Below are 6,727 nucleotides of genomic sequence, written 5' to 3'. Positions count from 1 at the left end.
TGCCTCAAAGAAAAATCAGCACTGAGACAAGGAATCTCTCTGCAAGGCAATTTTACTTTCTGCAGAAAGGGTACTATTCACCAGTAGTCTTGCCATGAGAATACAATGAACAAAGGAAAGGCAGGCATATTTATTCCTTATGCATTGGGTCCTTACTGCTGTGTCTGATCTCTGTTGGTTGGAGCCAGACCTCACAATCTAAACTGAACCTGAATGGTTAACAACTTAAAACTTTTCTAAACAGGTAAAGGCAATGGAGAACAAAGGAAAAAAGGAAGTTCAAATAAGGAGGGGAGAGATTGTTGCTTGTGAAAGGAGTTAGAAAAGTAATAACATAAATATCTTGGGTAAAGTACAAGGACATAGAATGTACTATGGGCCTGTGACCATGTCTAGCACAAATATCTTGGTTAAAGTACAAGGACATAGAATGCACTCGTTCCCTTACATCTAACAGCTACATAGGATAGGGCTTAACCTAGTTACTAGCAAAAAGCAACATGGCTTTCAAGAAAGTTAGTCTTTAAAAGAAACTATTATTTCTAACATTTATTTTTTTTTTAACAAGAGGACACTTTTAAGAGGAACTTTTTACTTTCTACAGTGTACATACGAATAAACACATCTAGTCGTGTATACACACACATAAACAAAGATCCAATAGCTTGGAACCTTAGCCGTGAGATAGCAATACAAGGTTGCCAGTTTTACTTTGCCCCAATAGATAATCCAATGAAGGCTATGAACCAAAATTTGGGGTGAAGTAGTCTCCATGGCAGTTTGAATTTTAAAGGCTATACCTCCCCAGACTCCAAAGAGCACTGGGGCCAAACTGTACCAAAGGAGGATGTCACACGTTAATGAGGCCCCCTACTTAGGACCAAAGCACAAAAACCTGGTTACATGCAATGCTATTCTACTTTCCTGTTCAACAGTAAACTTCAGATTCCAAACAATGTTTTGGCCAAATAGCATTGCAACTGTGAGAGAAAATTCTAAGGAGGGCTTTTACTACTAGACCTCAGAAGCTCTGTCAAAAGCATCCTCTTTGGAGTGGCTGGGGTCTGCAGAACCAGTGGAGTATCCTCCTGTGGAGTCCAGTCTTAGAGTTCCAGACATCTCTAGCCTTAGGTGGGTGCCACATGCAGGTTTTCTCCTCCAGAGCATACTATGAGCTTTATAAGAACAGCCATGAACCGTAATAAGATCTAGATGCTGGGTGGCCCTTTTTGTTCATTAGCCAGTTGAGTATGATAAAGGAAGAATTTAGCATAAGAAAAGAAGGTTTAAGTTCCCTGAAACAGGTACAAGTTTGCTCCAAGCTGCGCTGCTGGTAGAGATCAGGAACCATGTGCAAAAAAGATAAGAAAATAAAAATCCTTTCCCCGTTGGGGCAGAGCAATTATTTCCACTCATTTCTTGGCCTTCATGGAGTACTGGGGAGTGATCCAAGCCAATTGCTGTCAATTTCCAAGGAGCTACTAGGAAACAGCCACTGAAAGACTGAAAATGAAAGAGAGGAAAAAAAGATGAAGAAGACCCTGCTCCCTTAAGTGAACCAGGCAGTGGAGGTAAGGCTTCCCTGCATAGAAACCCCTTAGTTTCACTGGCCAAGGCCAGAAACCTGTCATTGCTTCCATGTTTGGATGTTGCACACCAAGGGTCCCGGGTTGGAAAGGAAAAGAGAGAGAGAGCCCCTGTATGGAGCAGAATGAAGAGTGAGAACAATGAATCCCAAACTTTAGAATTATCTCTTCTTCCTGGCTGGATCACCAAAATATGTCACCAGCGAAGAGTGTCCAGGTTCTTGGCATCTTGAAGAAAGAATTGGACAAAATGTGCAGATGAAGCAAGGAAGTAATGAAGGGATTTATAGAAAATGAAAGTATCTTCCACAGTGTGGGAGCAGCCCAAGTGTAGGGGTTCAAGAGCTCTGTTATGGAATTTTTGAGAAATTAAATACCCCCTAGAGGATTCCATTGGTTATGTTGGGTATGCCCTACGTAAATTAAAGTTACAAAGTCATTTACGGCATACACTTTATGAAAAGGATATTTTCTGTTATAGCTGCAGTTTGAATCAGCCTTATGTTCCCTGCCTCCAGACCCTATTTTCCTGCCTCAGTATTGGTGTCTAGGGTGGGGTTTGTGCACAATTGTGCTTCAGCTTTTTCTACCCATTTTGATGTAGATATGTTCTCAGTTATAAAGTGTGTAGGAGTCTCTCAACTAGGTTCTGGCTTTCTCTCAGAGGAAATTGATTCATGTGTAGATATTTATTCCGTGTGTCCATGGCGGAGTGGGGGTGAAAGTCAGGAGCCTCCTATTCTGCTATCTTGCTGATATCACCAAGGCAGTTGATTTAAAGTATTTTTCTAGTGAGTCCAATATTTGGGCTTCCTCAACGATGATTTAATGCCTTTTTTACTGTTAATTGTACATACATTCTATGCCTTTGCCTGTCTTGTAATTTTGTTGTTAAAAACTGGACATTTTGAACATTGTAATGTGGTAACCGAATATCAAGTTCCTCCCTCTTCCTGGAATTTGTTATTTCTCTTAATCATAAGTTATAATTTTTGTTTAGTGACTTTTCCAATGTATCTTTGTAAAAACAGTATATTTGTCATGTGTGATCACTGAAGTCTCTGTTATGTTAACTTACTGTTTAGTGATTTGACAGATATTTTCTTAAATTACTAGAGACAAAAACAATCTTCTAGTGTTTGCAGCTGGGCTTTTTGTGTGTGTTGGAGGAAGCCTTTAGCACTCAAATCAACAGTTTACAACTTTGCCTTTACCTTCGCATCATACTCGTGCAGAAATTGAATGTTACCCAGAAATGAGAGCTTACAGACTTTCAGGTCTGGCCGGGCACAGTGGCTCATGCCTGTAATCTCAGCACTTTGGGAGGCTGAGGCAGGCATATCACAAGGTCAGGAATTTGAGACCAGCCAGACCAACATGGTGAAACGCGGCCTCTACTAAAAATACAAAAATTAGCCAGGCATGGTGGCGTGCTCCTATAGTCCCAGCTATTCTGGAGTCTGAGGCAGGAGAATAGCTTGAACCTGGGAGGTGGAGGTTGCAGTGAGCCAAGATCCCGCCACTCTGTGCTCCAGCTGGGCACCAGAGTGAGACTGTCTCAAAAAACAAAAAACAGACTCTCAGGTCTTTTTCTGGGCATACTTCCAACCCTGGATATATGCATGGACTTCTAAATTTACAGGAATATGTGGGAGCTTTTCAAAGCCTTTATTCCCCAAAAGGATCTTACTCCTGACTTTTCACTGTATCTGTCGTTTGCCCAACTGATGTCCATTGTCTCAGGCAGGAGCTGTTAGTTAATTTACCTTTAAATGTTTTTGATGAATGCCTACCCTCCATGTACTTACTTCTCTACCCTCAGAGAGCTCTAAGTTAGGCAAACAAATGCAAGCTATTTATGTTAGTACTTCAGGGAGCCACTACCTAGGTAAAAACTTTAAAAACGTGGTCTATGCTACTACTCTGGCACAAGGAATCCACATTGGGAACATGGACTGATGTCTTCAAGACCCTCACTAAGCTTGTGAGTCCGGGATGGGGCAGGGTAATTAAAAATGTCACAAAGCTTTTTTATCAGATTTCAGTCACCTGTTTCTTGCTAAAGTGTTCTCTTGAGAGCACAATTTTTTGAGAACATGGTCCAGAAATTGGCTCCTTATGGTACCAGAAATCCACACTGGGAATATGGACTGATGTTTTAAAGACAAACCTCTGGGCCAGCTGCTTGGTAAGAGGTGGGCCTCAAGGGGCTATTTAAGGCTTTCTTCACTTCCTGATTGTGTGTGAGAGTGTGAGAGTTGAGTAGCTATTCAGGGCTTCTCGGCTGTGTAAGTCTACCTGTTTACCTGGGGAGTGTAGCATCTCATGAGTTCACATGTTGTAGTCTTGTTCATTTCATCAGGCCTAGGCTCTGGGAAGCCAGGGTATTGGTGTTGCAGGCACCTATGTGAACATAGTGGAATAATGGTGGAGCCTCAGGGATGGAAGGGGTCAGTGGTTATTGGTCCCCAGGGCATAATGCAGTCTACAGTGGGTCTGGTTTCAAGATGGCACCATGTTAACAGCAGCTGAGGTTGTTGGGGTTTGGGATGCCAAGAGGGTTCCTGCTCTGGGGCCATGCAGTAGTGTCAACTCTAGACAACTGTCCATAGTGAATTTGAGGACTGGCAGACCCTTCTGTAGCAATGACTGTTGGCATCTGTGGCAGGGATGGGGACTGCCAAAGGTCTTCATCTTACCTTTTCCCTGTAAGAAGTTCCCTCTGGCTCTGAGCTGATCTCAGTGCGGGAGATGGTGTGGTAAAGGCAGGATGCCTCTCTTCCCTCTCTTTGGTGCTATCCTGGGCTTTTGTGCTCCACAGGGATTTTGCTGCTCCCCTGGTGCGCCTACGCATACTTCCTGTTATTCCATTTGAAATACAGTTGTTTATTTGTTGTTTGGGTCCTTTTTTTTGAGGGAGGGGCCAAGTGCCAGGTTCTGCTAGTTGGTCATTTTACTGGTGTCACTCTACTCACCCTCATTCTCACAACACATGGCTTGAGGATATGAGGACACCTTCCATACTTGTCATGAAGTCCATCCATTTGGTTTCCTCTGTTGCAAAATGCTCTTTGCCTCCCACCTTCTCCTCTGAGTTGTTGCTTTATAAAGTACACTTTTTTTTTTCTCAGTGAGGAATGAGTGTGTGCAGGCATTCATTTTGATCTTGGACACTGTTTCCTATCCTCTCCTGATGCATTACTCTATCTAGAGTTCTCTCTTCATGAATCTCTTCTGGCTCATTTTTTTTCCTGTGAGTAGAAGTTATGTTTTATTTACTTCCTGTTAGCCCAGGTAATTACATAGTGTGCCAAATCAGTATCCAGAGATAATCAAATAGTCCTTCCTAGTCTAGGGTTTGTGATTTGTCCAATGTCTGGACAGAAAAGTAAATCAATAGCAATGACTTTAGGCATTTTAGCCTTTTTCCCCAGTAAGTATGCTCATACTTCCCAGACTGTATGTCCTGACTTTCATTTTAGAAAAATATGGTACCTATGGATCACCTTGGTGAAGGAGTCAGATGGGATTTTCTGAATCAATTTATTTTTCTCATGGACCTTTGATGAGAGCCAGTGTTCAGTGTGCTTTTCCTTGTTATTGATTTGTTTGATTTATTGGGAAATTTTGCTAGGAGCATTTGACTTAGCTTTAATGGAAATAAGATAAATTAGATATGGCCTCTAATAAGTGTGTGTGTGTGTGTGTGTGCGTGTGTGTGTGTGTGCGTGTGTGTGTGAGAGAGAGAGAGAGAGAGAGAAAGAGAGAGGCTGCATTTTCTTGGTGCTTTAAATGAATAACTGATTTTCTTATTTTTTTTTTTTTCTGAGACAGAATCTCACTGTGTCACCCAGGCTAGAGTTCAGTGGTGCGATCTCAGCTCACTGCAACCTCTGCCTCCCGGGTGCAAGCAGTTCTCCTGCCTCAGCCTCCCAAGTAGCTGGGATTACAGGCGCACTCCACCACGCCTGGCTAGTTTTTGTATTTTTAGTAGAGACAGGGTTTCACCATGTTGGTCAGGCTGATCTTGAACTCCTGACTTCGTGATCTGCCTGCCTCGGCCTCCCAAAGTGCTGAGATTACGGGTGTGAGCTACTGCACCTGACCCTGATTTGCTTATTTTTTTTTCAATGAGGAATTAAATAACAGCAGTAAAAAGAAGGCTCAGGTAACCACTATCAGGAACTTGGAGTATGTATGAATATAGGCATTTTGCTAATATTTGCTATGAAGGTTGAGAAGAAAAACCTTACAGTAGAATGTTCTATTTTATTATTAATGGAGCTAGTGACATTTCTTTCTTGTAATTCATTTGAATGCCTTGCAAATCTGGTTGGAGCTTGCTGGTCTCTTGTTACTCTTGATACGTATGGAAGACAAATGGATATCAGCATTAGTGCTGTTTTTTGTGCTTTCAGCCAAAAAGCTGAAGAGGTTATAGAGCTATCTTCCACACTGTGGCATTTTGCCTGAGACTAGTTCAAGGCAAATGGAGCAACTGTATTAATGATAAAAAAAAAAAGGTATTAGTTATCAGTTCATACTAGGTGACAGTTAATATTTTATTGATTATTCCTAAATCTTGCAACATTAATATCATTGTCTCCATTCTATATATGAGGAAACTGAGACACAGAGTGGAGACAATTTGTCCCAGGTTACACAGCAAATGGTTCAAGTCCAGGTCTCTCTGAATGTAGAATTCTCTCTTTCTTTCTGCTGTGCCTCAATGCTTTTCATGGATTTTAGTTTCTTCATGGTATCATATCTGCTTCTTTTTTCTGTTCCTCTTCTCAAGTAGCTATTGTTTGAACATTTTCTATATCCAGGCACTGTGCTTGCCATATATTATCAATAAAACTCACAATAGCCCTGAAAGATAAATATTAATATCCTGGTTTGACAGATAATTTTCATTTTGCTATGCTGACTCTCCTTGTTCTTAGAGTCACCTATTGCCCCTGGCCTGGGTAGCTTTGAGCTATGCTTTTACCCTTCCTTCCCTATTCTCATTATAACTTCCCAGACCTGTGTTTCAGGTGATTCCATAATCTTGCTGCCACATGCTTGATGGGTGCTAATTATTTCCTGTGTTACCTTTCCAGCTTGTTAGCACTTTCTTAGAGACCCACAGGCTTACT

The sequence above is a fragment of the Aotus nancymaae genome, unplaced genomic scaffold, assembly GCF_030222135.1.
Source record: "Aotus nancymaae isolate 86718 unplaced genomic scaffold, 86718_ANA_hifiasm-v0.15.2.pri h1tg000004l, whole genome shotgun sequence".
NCBI classification, from domain to species: domain Eukaryota; kingdom Metazoa; phylum Chordata; class Mammalia; order Primates; family Aotidae; genus Aotus; species Aotus nancymaae.
Note: the sequence above shows the minus strand (reverse complement) of the source record.